The following is a 17,888-nucleotide window of genomic DNA, read 5'->3' as shown; positions in this document are numbered from 1 at the left end:
CAAAAAAATTCTACACACCAGCAGTGTGAGGAGACCTGAAAGTGGCACATGGCAGAGTGTGGCGATGGAGACAGCAGCAATGGGAGGCCGTACAGGGACCCATGACAGACTCTGGACCTGGCAGCAGCATGAGGAGGCGGTATATAGGGGCCCATGGCAGATTAGGGGCCTGGCAGCAGCAATGGGAGGCCCGTAATCTGCCAGCACCCTATGTCAAAAAATTCTACACACCAGCAGTGTGAGGAGACCTGAAAGTGGCACATGGCAGAGTGTGGCGATGGAGACAGCAGCAATGGGAGGTCGTACAGGGACCCATGACAGACTCTGGACCTGGCAGCAGCATGAGGAGGCGGTATATAGGGGCCTATGGCAGATTAGGGGCCAGGCAGCAGCTATGGGAGGCCCTTAATCTGCCAGCACCCTATGTCAAAAAATTCTACACACCAGCAGTGTGTGAGGAGACCTGAAAGTGGCACATGGCAGAGTGTGGCGATGGAGACAGCAGCAATGGGAGGCCGTACAGGGACCCATGACAGACTCTGGACCTGGCAGCAGCATGAGGAGGCGGTATATAGGGGCCCATGGCAGATTAGGGGCCTGGCAGCAGCAATGGGAGGCCCGTAATCTGCCAGCACCCTATGTCAAAAAATTCTACACACCAGCAGTGTGAGGAGACCTGAAAGTGGCACATGGCAGAGTGTGGCGATGGAGACAGCAGCAATGGGAGGCCGTACAGGGACCCATGACAGACTCTGGACCTGGCAGCAGCATGAGGAGGCGGTATATAGGGGCCTATGGCAGATTAGGGGCCTGGCAGCAGCTATGGGAGGCCCTTAATCTGCCAGCACCCTATGTCAAAAAATTCTACACACCAGCAGTGTGTGAGGAGACCTGAAAGTGGCACATGGCAGAGTGTGGCGATGGAGACAGCAGCAATGGGAGGCCGTACAGGGACCCATGACAGACTCTGGACCTGGCAGCAGCATGAGGAGGCGGTATATAGGGGCCCATGGCAGATTAGGGGCCTGGCAGCAGCAATGGGAGGCCCGTAATCTGCCAGCACCCTATGTCAAAAAAATTCTACACACCAGCAGTGTGAGGAGACCTGAAAGTGGCACATGGCAGAGTGTGGCGATGGAGACAGCAGCAATGGGAGGCCGTACAGGGACCCATGACAGACTCTGGACCTGGCAGCAGCATGAGGAGGCGGTATATAGGGGCCTATGGCAGATTAGGGGCCTGGCAGCAGCTATGGGAGGCCCGTAATCTGCCAGCACCCTATGTCAAAAAATTCTACACACCAGCAGTGTGTGAGGAGACCTGAAAGTGGCACATGGCAGAGTGTGGCGATGGAGACAGCAGCAATGGGAGGCCGTACAGGGACCCATGAGAGACTCTGGACTTGGCAGCAGCATGAGGAGGCGGTATAGGGGCCCATGGCAGATTAGGGGCCTGGCAGCAGCTATGGGAGGCCCGTAATCTGCCAGCACCCTATGACAAAAAATGGAACACACCAGCAGTGTGAGGAGACCTGAAAGTGGCACATGTTTGGGGCATGATTCATGGCGGATTTAGTCAGTTGTGTCAGGAACTGGTGGTTTGAAATCCAGACTAATCCACGCCTGATTCATTTTCACAAACGTCAGTCTCTCCACACTTTGGGTGGACAGTCGTGTCCTCCGCGGAGTTGCAATACCTCCTGCCGCACTAAACACGCGCTCCGATGCCACGCTACTGGCCGGGCATGACAGCCTTTCAAGGGCAAATTCAGCTAGTTGGGGCCAAAGGTCAAGTTTCGTTGCCCAGTAGTCAAGGGGATTGTCTACCTCGGTTGGCAGGGTGCTGTCCAAGTAGGCCTAAGCCTGTTGTTTGAGGTCCTGCTCCAGGTCCACCTGATGCTGCTGCTGCTGCTGCTGCTGCTGCTGCGGCTGGTTAGTAGTTTCCTCACTGCGCTGGTGAAGAAAGCTACTCATCATCGACTGCAGACTGAGGCAGCCGCTGCTGGTGGAGCTGCCACTGCTCCTACCACCCCACCCCTCCCCTGCTGCCATGGCAGCGGAACGCGAGCGCACAGGGCCCACAGTGTCTGAGGATGGACGTTGGCGCAGACAGGCAGAGACCAGCTGACTACATAGGTGGTTTTTATAGTACGTTATTTTGGCCTCCCTCTCAGCAGGTGTGAAAAAGGCCACCATTTTTGAACGGTAGCGAGGGTCCAACAAGGTGGACAGCCAAAAGTCATCCCTCTGTCTGATGGTTATTATTCGGCTGTCGCTACGCAAGCAAGCGAGCATGCTATGGGCCATTTGTGCCAAGGGCCATATGGGCCATTGTGACCTGAAAGTGGCACATGGCAGAGTGTGGCGATGGAGACAGCAGCAATGGGAGGCCGTACAGGGACCCATGACAGACTCTGGACCTGGCAGCAGCATGAGGAGGCGGTATATAGGGGCCTATGGCAGATTAGGGGCCTGGCAGCAGCTATGGGAGGCCCTTAATCTGCCAGCACCCTATGTTAAAAAATTCTACACACCAGCAGTGTGTGAGGAGACCTGAAAGTGGCACATGGCAGAGTGTGGCGATGGAGACAGCAGCAATGGGAGGCCGTACAGGGACCCATGAGAGACTCTGGACCTGGCAGCAGCATGAGGAGGCGGTATATAGGGGCCTATGGCAGATTAGGGGCCTGGCAGCAGCTATGGGAGGCCCGTAATCTGCCAGCACCCTATGTCAAAAAATTCTACACACCAGCAGTGTGTGAGGAGACCTGAAAGTGGCACATGGCAGAGTGTGGCGATGGAGACAGCAGCAATGGGAGGCCGTACAGGGACCCATGACAGACTCTGGACCTGGCAGCAGCATGAGGAGGCGGTATATAGGGGCCCATGGCAGATTAGGGGCCTGGCAGCAGCTATGGGAGGCCCGTAATCTGCCAGCACCCTATGTCAAAAAATTCTACACACCAGCAGTGTGTGAGGAGACCTGAAAGTGGCACATGGCAGAGTGTGGCGATGGAGACAGCAGCAATGGGAGGCCGTACAGGGACCCATGAGAGACTCTGGACCTGGCAGCAGCATGAGGAAGCGGTATATAGGGGCCTATGGCAGATTAGGGGCCTGGCAGCAGCTATAGGAGGCCCATAATCTGCCAGCACCCTATGTCAAAAAATTCAACACACCAGCAGTGTGAGGAGACCTGAAAGTGGCACATGGCATGAGAGACTCTGGACCTGGCAGCAGCATGAGGAAGCGGTATATAGGGGCCTATGGCAGATTAGGGGCCTGGCAGCAGCTATAGGAGGCCCATAATCTGCCAGCACCCTATGTCAAAAAATTCAACACACCAGCAGTGTGAGGAGACCTGAAAGTGGCACATGGCATGAGAGACTCTGGACCTGGCAGCAGCATGAGGAAGCGGTATATAGGGGCCTATGGCAGATTAGGGGCCTGGCAGCAGCAATGGGAGGCCCGTAATCTGCCAGCACCCTATGTCAAAAAATTCTACACACCAGCAGTGTGAGGAGACCTGAAAGTGGCACATGGCAGAGTGTGGCGATGGAGACAGCAGCAATGGGAGGCCGTACAGGGACCCATGACAGACTCTGGACCTGGCAGCAGCATGAGGAGGCGGTATATAGGGGCCTATGGCAGATTAGGGGCCTGGCAGCAGCTATGGGAGGCCCGTAATCTGCCAGCACCCTATGTCAAAAAACTGAACACACCAGCAGTGTGTGAGGAGACCTGAAAGTGGCACATGGCAGAGTGTGGCGATGGAGACAGCAGCAATGGGAGGTCTCCCATTGTCCCAACATGGCCCAAATAGTCCCAACATGGGCCCCCTGGCCACGCTTGACTTTCTGGCCACATAGTCGACATACGGCTACGTTTACTTCCTCGGGCGGCTTGACGAAAAATTGCCACACCGCCGAGTAGGAAACTTTGCCCCCGATACTCCTCACTGGCTGACTGCTGCTTCCTCCGTGCACACCGGCACCACTACTGGCCGTGGTGGTAGGCTGCAGTGGAGCTGGTGCTCTACTCCGTGGCCGTTTGGCTCCACTGACACTGCTTCCACTGACACTGCTGCGACCCTCCTGCTGTCTCCTGGGCAACCCACCGACTGTTTCGCTCACTGCCAAGCTGCCACCCTCTTCTCCTGATGATGCGGAAGAAATTGCCTGATGACGACGAGGCTGCCAAGTGCGATCAACCTCCTCATCATCAAGTAGGGTCTCCGCCTCACTACTAGCCCCCTCGGCTGCGTCTGGGTCAGGAGACAGACCTGTCTCTAGACCGGCTACCGGGCCACTCTCCTCGCCACTACTTCTTCGCCTAGCTGCTGAAAAGGCGGATGTCTCCCCCCGTTCCTGACCGCCCTCTGTTAGCTCTTCCTCACTGTACAGTGGGGCTGAGCCCACAGCATGCGATACTTCGCTTGGTGAGGGAACACCAAAGGACAGGGGCAGGTAGAGGACACGTGATTTCAGTGGGCTAGGTCCCGGGCCATGCCAACTAACGGTTGTGTCTGACGTACCCACCGACCGTTGGCTGTAGGTGTCAGAGGTGACCTGGGAAGAGGAAGACGACCGAGTCAACCAATCGACGACGGCAGGGTTGTCGGTGGAGACACGACCGCTGGATGACACCGGGAGCACTGGCCTCTGGCTGCGAATAGTGCTGCCTCGACCCCTTCCTCTGCTGCCACGTCTGCTCGCTCCTAAAACATTGCCTCCTCTGCCACTCCTCTGCATGTTGTCTGACATACTCTTTAATTAAACGATTATGTGTCCCTGAGTAACAATTCTGTGTCCCTGAGTAACAATTCTGTGTCTGTGCGAGTAACAATTCTGTGGCCCTAAGTAACAGTTCTGTGGCCCTCAGTAACAATTCTGTGTCCCTGATTAACGTTTCTGTGGCCCCAAGTAACAGTTCTGTGGCCCTCAGTAACAATTCTGTGTCTGTGCGAGTAACAATTCTGTGGCCCTAAGTAAAGTTTCTGTGGCCCTAAGTAACAATTCTCTGGCACTCAGTAACAATTCTGTCTGTCCCTGAGTAACAATTCTCTGGCACTCAGTAACAATTCTGTCTGTCCCTGAGTAAAAATTCTGTGGCCCTAAGTAAAGTTTCTGGGGCCCTGAGTAACAATTATCTGGCACTCAGTAACAATTCTGTCTGTCCCTGAGTAACAATTCTCTGGCACTCAGTAACAATTCTGTCTGTCCCTGAGTAAAAATTCTCTGGCCCTAAGTAAAGTTTCTGTGGCCCTGAGTAACAATTCTCTGGCACTCCGTAACAATTCTGTCTGTCCCTGAGTAACAATTCTCTGGCACTCAGTAACAATTCTGTCTGTCCCTGAGTAAAAATTCTGTGGCCCTAATTAAAGTTTCTGTGGCCCTAAGTAACAATTCTCTGGCACTCAGTAACAATTCTGTCTGTCCCTGAGTAACAATTCTCTGGCACTCGGTAACAATTCTGTCTGTCCCTGAGTAACAATTCTCTGGCACTCAGTAACAATTCTGTCTGTCCCTGAGTAAAAATTCTGTGGCCCTAATTAAAGTTTCTGTGGCCCTAAGTAACAATTCTCTGGCACTCAGTAACAATTCTGTCTGTCCCTGAGTAACAATTCTCTGGCACTCCGTAACAATTCTGTCTGTCCCTGAGTAAAAATTCTGTGGCCCTAAGTAAAGTTTCTGTGGCCCTGAGTAACAATTCTCTGGCACTCCGTAACAATTCTGTCTGTCCCTGAGTATGAATTCCGTGGCCCTAACTAGCGTTTCTTTGTCCCTAAGTAAAGTTTCTGTGGCCCTCAGTAACAGTTCTGTGTCTGTGCGAGTAACAATTCTGTGTCTGTGCGAGTAACAATTCTGTGGCCCTAAGTAAAGTTTCTGTGGCCCTAAGTAACAATTCTCTGGCACTCCGTAACAATTCTGTCTGTCCCTGAGTAACAATTCTCTGGCACTCAGTAACAATTCTGTCTGTCCCTGAGTAAAAATTCTGTGGCCCTAAGTAAAGTTTCTGTGGCCCTGAGTAACAATTCTCTGGCACTCCGTAACAATTCTGTCTGTCCCTGAGTAACAATTCTCTGGCACTCAGTAACAATTCTGTCTGTCCCTGAGTAAAAATTCTGTGGCCCTAAGTAAAGTTTCTGTGGCCCAGAGTAACAATTCTCTGGCACTGAGTAACAATTCTGTCTGTCCCTGAGTATGAATTCTGTGGCCCTAACTAGCGTTTCTTTGTCCCTAAGTAACAGTTCTGTGGCCCTGAGTAACAATTCTGTGTCTGTGCGAGTAACAATTCTGTGGCCCTAAGTAACAGTTCTGTGGCCCTCAGTAACAGTTCTGTGTCTGTGCGAGTAACAATTCTGTGTCTGTGCGAGTAACAATTCTGTGGCCCTAAGTAACAGTTCTGTGGCCTTCAGTAACAATTCTGTGTCTGTGCGAGTAACAATTCTGTGTCTGTGCGAGTAACAATTCTGTGGCCCTAAGTAAAGTTTCTGTGGCCCTAAGTAACAATTCTCTGGCACTCAGTAACAATTCTGTCTGTCCCTGAGTAACAATTCTCTGGCACTCAGTAACAATTCTGTCTGTCCTTGAGTAAAAATTCTGTGGCCCTAAGTAAAGTTTCTGGGGCCCTGAGTAACAATTCTCTGGCACTCAGTAACAATTCTGTCTGTCCCTGAGTAACAATTCTCTGGCACTGAGTAACAATTCTGTCTGTCCCTGAGTAAAAATTCTGTGGCCCTAAGTAAAGTTTCTGTGGCCCTAAGTAACAATTCTCTGGCACTCAGTAACAATTCTGTCTGTCCCTGAGTAACAATTCTCTGGCACTCAGTAACAATTCTGTCTGTCCCTGAGTAAAAATTCTGTGGCCCTAATTAAAGTTTCTGTGGCCCTAAGTAACAATTCTCTGGCACTCAGTAACAATTCTGTCTGTCCCTGAGTAACAATTCTCTGACACTCCGTAACAATTCTGTCTGTCCCTGAGTAACAATTCTCTGGCACTCAGTAACAATTCTGTCTGTCCCTGAGTAAAAATTCTGTGGCCCTAAGTAAAGTTTCTGTGGCCCTGAGTAACAATTCTCTGGCACTCCGTAACAATTCTGTCTGTCCCTGAGTATGAATTCCGTGGCCCTAACTAGCGTTTCTTTGTCCCTAAGTAAAGTTTCTGTGGCCCTCAGTAACAGTTCTGTGTCTGTGCGAGTAACAATTCTGTGTCTGTGCGAGTAACAATTCTGTGGCCCTAAGTAAAGTTTCTGTGGCCCTAAGTAACAATTCTCTGGCACTCCGTAACAATTCTGTCTGTCCCTGAGTAACAATTCTCTGGCACTCAGTAACAATTCTGTCTGTCCCTGAGTAAAAATTCTGTGGCCCTAAGTAAAGTTTCTGTGGCCCTGAGTAACAATTCTCTGGCACTCCGTAACAATTCTGTCTGTCCCTGAGTAACAATTCTCTGGCACTCAGTAACAATTCTGTCTGTCCCTGAGTAAAAATTCTGTGGCCCTAAGTAAAGTTTCTGTGGCCCAGAGTAACAATTCTCTGGCACTCCGTAACAATTCTGTCTGTCCCTGAGTATGAATTCTGTGGTCCTAACTAGCGTTTCTTTGTCCCTAAGTAACAGTTCTGTGGCCCTGAGTAACAATTCTGTGTCTGTGCGAGTAACAATTCTGTGGCCCTAAGTAACAGTTCTGTGGCCCTCAGTAACAGTTCTGTGTCTGTGCGAGTAACAATTCTGTGTCTGTGCGAGTAACAATTCTGTGGCCCTAAGTAACAGTTCTGTGGCCTTCAGTAACAATTCTGTGTCTGTGCGAGTAACAATTCTGTGTCTGTGCGAGTAACAATTCTGTGGCCCTAAGTAAAGTTTCTGTGGCCCTAAGTAACAATTCTCTGGCACTCAGTAACAATTCTGTCTGTCCCTGAGTAACAATTCTCTGGCACTGAGTAACAATTCTGTCTGTCCCAGAGTAAAAATTCTGTGGCCCTAATTAAAGTTTCTGTGGCCCTAAGTAACAATTCTCTAGCACTCAGTAACAATTCTGTCTGTCCCTGAGTAACAATTCTCTGGCACTCAGTAACAATTCTGTCTGTCCCTGAGTAACAATTCTGTGGCCCTAATAACGTTTCTGTGGCCCTAAGTAACAATTCTCTGGCACTGAGTAACAATTCTGTCTGTCCCTGATTATGAATTCTGTGGCCCTAACTAGCGTTTCTTTGTCCCTAAATAACGATTCTGTGGCCCTCATTAACAAGTCTGTGTCCCTGAGTAATGGTTCTCTGTCCCTAAGTAACTTTTCTCTGTCCCCAATTATCGTTTCTGTGGCCCTAACTCTGTCCCTGTCCCTAGTACAGAGCGGTCTGCCTCTGTTCAATAACTGCAGGCAAATGAAGAATTCCAAAATGGCCGCTATTTATAGCTCGACCATTACACAGTGCTGGCTGGCTGGCTGCTGATAGGCTGATGCGATCACATGTAGTTGAGGAATGCATTATGGGTCAGCGCGCCTTGTCTGCGCGCCTTCCCAGACATCCCCGCTCCGTCGCCGCACATGTCAGCCGCCATTTTCTGAAAAATTTCGATTCGCGCGTCCGAATTAGGCTATTTTTCGGATTCGGCACGAATCGAAATTTTTCCGATATTCGACTCGAATTCCACTTCGGATACTTCGATTCGCTCATCTCTAATTCTTACAACAAAAATATATAAAGCAAAATGTTTGTAAGTAACTCTAATTCCATCCAAATCATGCAATGTCTTTTATATGCATTTTTAGAGGTGCACTTTTAGTACATGTTGTTCTTTCAAACAAAATAGAATCCAAAAAAGCAGTAGAAATTGTAAAATTTTAGCGTATATAATGCAACAACTCTTTTCCATAAGGGACTAATACTGAGTATCCATGTGTCAGCACAGCGTGTGAAAGGGAGAAGATGTTCTCTCTCTAGACAACTATAACTTTTTCTAACCTGTTTCCTCCTTGCTGACAAAATGTGTAGTCTTCTAGTTATTTGTCTTTATAAACTTTGAATCTTTGTCCATTGGGAAAATTCATCGCTAAGCTTACATAGTAACATTCTTGAAGTGAAAAACAACATATTATTAAACCATCTGTGCTATGATTATTACCAATAGGTATACAATATCTGTTAAAGTTACATGCATTTCACTTAAATATGAAGAAGCAACCTTCTTTTAATCTCCAACAGTCACTCAAGTGGCCCCCCTGGCCCAGCACTTAAATGAATCAAACCTCCCAAAACAATCACTTCCACCTTCAGTTTCTGCTGCTGCTTCCTAATAATAAACTCCCTCAACTTCCAATATTCAATATCATCTCTATGCTGATGACACCCAAATCTATCTCCCTATCACTAACCTCACTCCTTCAGTCTCCTCTCACATTACTGAATTATTAACTGACATATCATTATGGATGCCACACCACTTCCTCAAACTCAGTCTTTATATTTCCCCCAGTGCCGTCTGTTCCCCCTCCTCTGATCAATAATACAACTATCGCCCTAAAATCCAATCACTGTCAAAATCTTGTAGACTTCACCTACATAACATCTCTAAAATGTGCCCCTTTTTATCCAATGAAACCACCAAACAACTCATTCACCCCTTGTTTTCTCTCCTTGACTATTGCAACTCCCTCCTCATTAGCTTACCTCTACACAGGATTTTCCCCTATGGTCTATCATGAAAATGGATGCAAGACTCATCTACTTTACCAACGTGCACTCACTGCCCTTCTCTGCCAGTCCCTCCACTAGCTTCTGATACTAGCAACAACATGCAAAGCCATTTACAACTTTGCCCCAAGCTACATTACCAATCTTGTCTCAATAAATCACCCAAACCATCCTCTCTGCTCCTCCCAAGACCTCCCTGTTCTTTGGTTCCATTACTTAATCCTCCCATGCTCATCTCCGGGACTTCTCCAGAGCCTCACCCATCCCCCAGAACTCTCTACCCCAGTCTCTAGTCCAAGCTGTCCAGCTATCCCTGAAATCTCATCTCTTCAGGGAAGCCTAGCCTGCAGTCACCTAACTGAAACTTTTAATTCTCCAATTAGCTCATCCCTCACAGTTATCACCTTTTGTTCCACTTGCTCCTCCCTATCTGTAAGCTCCTAATCCTTTTGTATTAAATTGTATTGTAGCCTTACTGTCTCTCTTTATAATGTAAAGCATTAACTTTATATAAATTCTGTATAATATTAATAATAATCCCATGCTGCTATTGGGGTGGATGCTGCTGAACTGCCAGAGAAGTATTTGCCTCTCTAGTTCCCCTATATGAGGTTCAGGGAAACATGGACTCATCCATGGAAATGCCAATTTTTCTGTTGGCACTGGTGCTGTTCATGCTGACTAAGGATTATACAAATGAGAAGGTTTTAGCATCCCTTATAAGAGAAATTCTGCAATGTGTCTTTGTCTTCCAGAACAAGGAAAATTTGATTTTGTTGGGTTATCTGAGGTGGAAGGTCTTTGATGCTGTGTTTATGGTCTAAGGAATTTATAAGGATTAGCTTTCTATAGCCAAGGGGAGTTGTGAGGAGAAGTCTTTGAAAGGAGTTGAGATTATTCTGCATAACAAGAAAGGAATTGTTGTGGTGGTAAACATGTATTTTCCCAATGTGACAGTTGAGGACATTTTTTAATTCCTCAAATGGGAGATAAGTGGGCAAAATTCAGAATGGGATTGTCATATAAGTTGGTAAGCATCAATTTGTACATTTTAAGGAAGGCTCCCGTGATTATAATTACAGAGCACCCCAGTCTCTGTGTGAGAAGAAATAAGGCAACCTTATTTTTAAAATTTGCACATATTGATGATCTATAATGGCATATGTTGCCAATTTGCACCGCATCCCCTAAATTAGACTACAATATCGGAAACTGCATTGTGACTTTTCAAGTGCTACCTACAGTCATATCATAAACAATACATTTTAGTAAGAATGGATAAAACATGTATTTATTTATATAATATTTAGTTAAGAAAAAAAAACAAGACTTTTGATTAAACATATGTACAGCTATTTTGCATGATCAAATCACAGATATGTTATCTTAGTCCAAAATAATTTTCCAACCAATATAAGTACCCTTATTAACTCCATATATGATTTTGCAGTTTCTAAATAAAAAAAAATAGAAAATATTTTACATAAAATAGTTAACAAAAGCTCTTTAATGGTCCAACAACTATACTTCAAAGTCCTCTTACACCTCTGGGATGAATACCATAAGGGCCCATTGCTTTAGTCAGCTTTCACCGAGCCAGTTCCTCTGCTACCTCTGTCTCCAGAAATTCTAAAAATGGAAATAAACATACAGTATATAAATTAGGTCTGTTCACATGGTGAACAGACCTAATTTATACATCACTGTTCCCAATCCTCAAAACAGAAAAAGGATATTGCTTAAGACATCTCCAGTACTTGAGAAGAGATTCTCCATTCTAGAGTCAGTCTCGTGCTGATATTCAATCCAATAACTGCGTCCTTCTGTCCCACGCCACAAAAATATTCAGTTGGAGAGGTCTGTAACAAAACTGTGTAAATGGAACTGCCTTGAGGAAACCCATGATCTTCCCCCATCATTGAAGATACTAGCAAAGAAACTGGAGCCTGACCTAATTTGGCCAGTGTACAATCACCTGAAGGTACCAGCATAACCCTATCACTATGAATATGAATATTCTCTGTGTTACAAGATGTAAGAAAAATAAACCAGAATTATGCTTGTTTGTGTTTCAAGCCCAACTCCAGCCAAAATGTCTTTTTTGCAATAATATTTGATTGCATGGGGGAGGGTTGGAACCTTTGTTGGGTTTTTTTGCTTTCTTTGACCATCTTAGAGAGATGTCACTTCACTTCTTGCATCTTGATAGTAGGATAAGTAATAATTACCTGGCAAAGGTTCTAACCCTTCCTATTTTACTGGGAAAAAAAGTGTTTTGTTGCAATCTGTCCCACAGCTGAAAAGATTTCCCATCATTTCTTATTCTGTTAGGAAATTAGATAAAATGTTTTCAACTGATAAGATAGATAAGAGTAAAAACCTGATAAGCATTCCATCCAAACACCCCCTGTCTAAACTTAAAATAAAAAGATTTTTGGCTAGAGTTAAATAAATGTACTTTAATAAATAGCTCCATTCTGTGTAGGAGATACATCATTGCTCTGACTCATTTACTTGTGTGTGTAAATTGGCATTAAAGATCTGTAAACAACAGGCATTTTTCAACAAGAGGTAAGGAGAAACTGGAAAACATATGAAAAAAGCATAATGTGCATAATTGATATTCACTTAATGTTGAATTGAACATAAGCAAATAAATTAATGAAAAATTAATACATACAGTACAAACAAATATTGATGGTCCGAACACCATCCTGATCAGTTTGAGGTCGAACATTTGAACCTAGCTTACTGCATCTGAGTATGTGGCAAGATACCGATCAGCTACTAAAAACATTCTTTAATGTTTCAGCTGTCAGCAGGCTTCCCCGCTGACAGCTGAATATAAAAAGATTTGCCTGCATTGCCCAGCAATTAACAAAATGTTTAAAAAGTGTTTCCCTCCCATCCATACCAAGCCCTTCAGGTCTAGTATGGATTTTGAGAGGAACCCCCTTGCCAAAAGTTTCCAAAAAATGGAGTAGGGGTCCACCCCAAAATCTATACCAGACCCTTATCTGAGCATGTAGCCAGCCCAGAAGGTCAGGAAAGGGGGGGATGAGCGAGCATCCCCCCCTCATGAACCATACCAGGCTACATGCCCTCAACATGAGGGGTGTCCCCCCCCCAAAAGCACCTTGTCCCCATGTTGATGGGGAAAAGGGCCTCTTCCCTACAACTGCGGCTGGAGGTAGTGGTGGTCTGTGGCAGGGGGACTTATCAGAATTTGGAAGCCCATTTAATAAGGGGGCTCCCAGATCCCAGTCCCCCCATGTGAATTACTATGGGCTACATGGTACCACTACTCATTCAGAAAAAAAAGGGTAGTCTAAAAAATGACTGCAGACAGTCTTTGACAAGTCCTTTATTAAAAACAAAAATTTAAAAAATGTCCCCCGAAGTACATCCATTGTCAATCATGATGCCCGCTGGCACCGCCAACCTAAAAAAAGAAAAATGCGCCTCTCTCGATGCTGGCTCCTGCAGTCTGACAGCTGCACCGGGATGACAGTTCTTAAATACTGTGATGGCAGTGGTCAGGTGCATTGCTTTGGCAAATCACAATGCACTGTCAGGGCGCAGTGCCTTGTGAAGTGCAGCAGGTGTACAGCCTACCGAACATCCTTACCGTTTGTGTGTTCACTGAACACAGGAACGGCTGATCTACGAGTCGAACTTTTGTTTGACTCGAACATCTAGCCCAACACTATAAACAAGTACAAAACCAAAATGCATGTATTTTAATGTGTCCAAACCAAAGGTTTTGAATTGAGGAGTTATAGTTAAATGTCACATTTTAAAAAAAAATTGGCAGAATTATGTTTTGTTTTTTGTTTTTTTATGTCTGAATCTTTACATTTTTCTGACAGTTAAAGTATTCTACCATAGCTGTGTCGATGGCACTCTGTTACAGAGTGAAAGCCCGTTTGCCTTGAATTTTAAAATCACATTTGCGCACCATTTCATCCAAAGGCTTTTTAATGTTTATTGGCAGAATTGCATCAAACATACAGAGCAAACACAATGCCTTAGTGATTTCTGGCTAAGCTTTAGCTGTTTTTAGCTTGTACATATCCATGTTCGGGGAGCATGGTCAGTAATTAAACAAAAATTTGCTTTTGAGAAGGTATCTGTTCAGGGACTCAGGACTCAGGAGTTCAGTTAAAGGAAAGCTATCAGTATAAATGAACTCTTCTTAGTTTGAAACAGACACGCCATTTTGCAGTACAAGCTGAACAAAATCTCCAGCTCACATTATTGATCTGGAATTAATTAAATAAAGTGTTTGTTTCTTTCCAGCAGAATGCTGTCTCTGGGACATTCACTCCTGTTTCCTTTCTTACAACTGAGCTGTAAATGTAATGTGAGTCTCGGAGCTGACACCATCTTCTTACACACTGATTACTCTGGAATACATTTATGAAGCTGTACTGTGTTTTAGAAAAAGGTATAATAGATTGGAGAAAGGAAGCCCTTTTCAGCCTTCTTCAAGTGTCTATACTGTTTTAATGACTTTATTTCTAATCTAAGTGTTATGTGCGTATTTATTGCTTAATTACAAAAAAAAGTTAAAGAAAATGGCATATTATAGTACCTAAACCATAGGATTCCAGAACTGTAACTGCACCCAAAACTGATTGTAGATACTGTACATTGTAATTTTTGTTAGATTTAGTCATACTGGGGCTGAAAAATCTATGTAAAGATAAAGGGCAAAGAAAGAAGACCCTTAAGGATTGTTTAACCGCTTCCTGACCGCCCTATAGCAGAAATACTGCTACAGGGCGGCACGGGTGCGCAAAATCACATATATATATATACAGTATATGTGATTTTGCAGTTCCGGGTAAGGGGCATGCTCTGCCTACCTGCAACGCTATTCGCAGCTGTGGCTGTCAATCACCGGGTCCCAGTGATTTCAAAGGATCTCGAACGCGGAGGAGAACTATTTGTTTACTAACAGTTCTCCTCCCTGTCAGTTCGATCACACTGCTTTGGAAGGCAGTGTGATTACAGTGAAGCACACAGACACTGCCCCCTGGTAAAACGCTCCCAGCAAACAGTTAACCCTTTGATCGCCCCTCATGTTAACCCCTTCCTGCTCAGTGCCATTAGTACAGTGTCAGTGCTTTTTTTTAGTACTGGTCACTGTATTGGTGTCACTGGGGATGTCAGTGACACCAAGTCAATTCCCACCAGTGTCAGAATGTCCTCCGCAGTCCCGCTATAAGTTGCTGGTCACCATCATTACTAGTAAAAAAAAAAAAAAATCCCAGTATATATACCTCCATTTGTAAACACTATAACTTTCATGTAAACCAATTAATTTATACTTATTTGGATTTTGTTTAGCAAAGACATTAGATTTTTAAAATGTTTTACTGGACATGTTTAATAGAAAAAAGTAAAAAATATAGTTTTTTTCTCAAAATTTACGGTCTTTTTTTTTAGCGCAAAAAATAAAAAATGCACAGGTGATCAAATACCACAGAAAGAAAGCTCAATTTGTAGGAAAAAAGGACATAAATTTCATTTGGGTGCAGCATTGCATGATCGCACAATTGTCAGTTAAAGTAACATAGTGCCATATCGCAAAAAATGGCCTGGTCAGAAAGGGGAGTTAAATCCTCAGGAGGGAACGTGGTTAATTTAGCATGTCATCTATAATCTATAGTCCTACAATTTTGTTTGCGTTTTTAGATAAGATAAAGTAAGAAATTGTTACAATCCACAAGACAACATTAATAAGTGTAAATCTCTGCAACGTGAGGGGAAGCCTCTCTTTGACAGCAATCATCACAACAGGTATCTTTATTACAAGATATCTTGTCACTTCCTATTCTGGTGACAACTACAAAATGTTAAATTTCCAATCATTCTTTTTTCACTGGTGACAATGGTTACTAGGATATTTAGAGATGGTGAATCTCCCCTACAAGGACATGAACCTCATGGAAGAATCTGACTACTACCTACTCTATCCAAAACTGGAAAAGATTTTAGTTATGGAAACACTTTAACTTTATGTTTGTCCCTTTTTGTTTTAATGAATCAATGAACAAGAAGTGGGTAGTATGCTTCTCAACCCCTTCTAGTGTGTATATGTCTTAAGTAAATGGGTTAACAGCAGGGTCAGTTTTAGACAATATGGGATAATAGGACACTGGGAAAATATCAAGGAGGGAACCAATATGCTCATCTTACCAGCTCCCCAAAACTCCTGCAATTATGCCATCTGGGATCCTGGAAAAAGTGAGGGTCCTAAAATATTTCCCGTTTTGCTCCCCCCAAACACCAACCCTGGTTTTTAGACAAATCACTTTTATTTTTTCACCACAGGCAGGAATGGAATAGTATCTCAAGCTGCTGTTTCGAAAGGGGCCTCCATTTTTAGAGCCCCCTTCTTGAAGGATCTCTGGTTGAAGAATATTATTATTATTATTATTATACAGTATTTATAAAGCGCCAATAGTTCGCTCAGCACTGTACATTACAAAGGGGGACAGAACATGTGACAGAACAATACCAATACAATGCAAAACATGAGGGGATCGAGGGCCCTGCTCTTTCGAGCCTACAATCTAGGAGGGAGGGGATGGTGGCACAGGAGGAGATAGCTGTGGGGGATGGAGTGGTAGGAAGAGTGGAGGAGGTCGGCAAGTTAGCAGGGGGTGGGATAGGCTTCCCTGAAGAGATGGGTTTTCAGGGTGCACCTAAAGGAGAGGAGAGTAGGTGATAATCTGATGGGTTGGGGCAGGGAGTTCCAGAGGATGGGTGACACCCTGGAGAAGTCCTGGAGGCGGGCATGGGAGGAGAAGACCAGGGAACTAGAGAGAAGGAGGTCTTGTGAGGAGCGGAGTGTGCGTGCTGGGCGGTACTTGGATATTAGGTCAGTGATGTAGTTCGGGGCAGTATGGTGGACAGCTTTGTATGTCAGTGTTAGGATTTTAAATTTGATCCGTTGCGCAATCGGAAGCCAGTGGAGTGATTGGCAGAAGGGGGGGTGGCGGAGACGGAGCGGTTGGAAAGGTGAATGAGTCTGGCAGCCATATTCAGGATCGAATGAAGCGGGGATAGCCAGCGGCAAGGCAGGCCAGTGAGGAGGGAGTTGCAGTAGTCGAGTCGTGATATGATGAGGGAGTGGATGAGCTGTTTAGTGGTTTCTGGAGTTAGGAACGTGCGGATTTTGGAGATGTTGCGGAGGTGGAGTCTGCACAAGGATAGGTTGGAGTCCAGAATTACACCAAGTACTCTGGCCTGCGGGGCGGGTTTGATGGTAGCGTTGTTCGATGTGATAGAGAAGTCAATGGGGGGTAGTGTCCGGGCTGGGGGGAAGACAAGAAACTCGGTTTTGGAGAGGTTCAGTTTAAGGAAGTGGAGCGACATCCAGTCTGATATGTCGCTCAGCAGGTGTGTGATTCGGGTGGAGACCGAGGGGGTGAGGTGAGGGGCTGAGAGATAGATTTGTGTGTCGTCAGCATAGAGGTGGTAGTTGAAGCCGTGAGAGTGTATGAGTTGGCCAAGGGAGGAGGTGTAGATGGAGAAGAGAAGGGGCCCGAGGACAGAGCCTTGAGGGATCCCAACAGAGAGGGGGAGTGAGAGGGAGGTGGTAGCATTATAGGTAACGCTGAAAGAGCGTTGTGACAGGTAGGATGAGAGCCAGGAGAGAGCAGAATCTCTGAGGCCGAGGGAGTGTAGTTTTTTGAGGAGGAGGGGGTGGTCGACTGTGTCGAAGGCCACAGAGAGGTCAAGGAGTAGGAGCACTGAATAGTGGCCATTAGCTTTGGCGGTAAGCAGGTCGTTGGAGAGTTTGAGTAAGGCAGTTTCGGTGGAGTGTAGGGGACGGAAGCCGGACTGTAGGGGATCGAGGAGGTTGTTGTCGTTGAGGTGAGAGCATAGGCGGGTGTAGACTAGGCGCTCGAGGAGTTTAGATGTAAATGGGAGCAGGGAGATGGGTCTGAGGTTGTTCGGGTCATTGGGGTCCAGGGAGAGCTTTTTAAGTATGGGGGTGATGTGTGCATGTTTCAGAGGGGAGGGGAAAGTGCTGGAGGAGAGGGGGAGATTGAAGATGTGGGTGAGGGAGCGTAGGATGGAGGGGGAGGGAGGTCGTAGGAGTTGTGAGGGGATAGGGTCGAGGGGGCAGGTGGTGAGGCGGGCATCAGAGAGGATCTTGGAGACTTCCTCGATATTTACACTGATA

Source organism: Staurois parvus, unplaced genomic scaffold (assembly GCF_062004578.1).
Source record: "Staurois parvus isolate SC_StPar_1 unplaced genomic scaffold, SC_StPar_1.0 ptg000580l, whole genome shotgun sequence".
In the NCBI taxonomy this organism is placed as follows: Eukaryota; Metazoa; Chordata; class Amphibia; order Anura; family Ranidae; genus Staurois; species Staurois parvus.
This window is presented reverse-complemented; position numbering follows the sequence as displayed.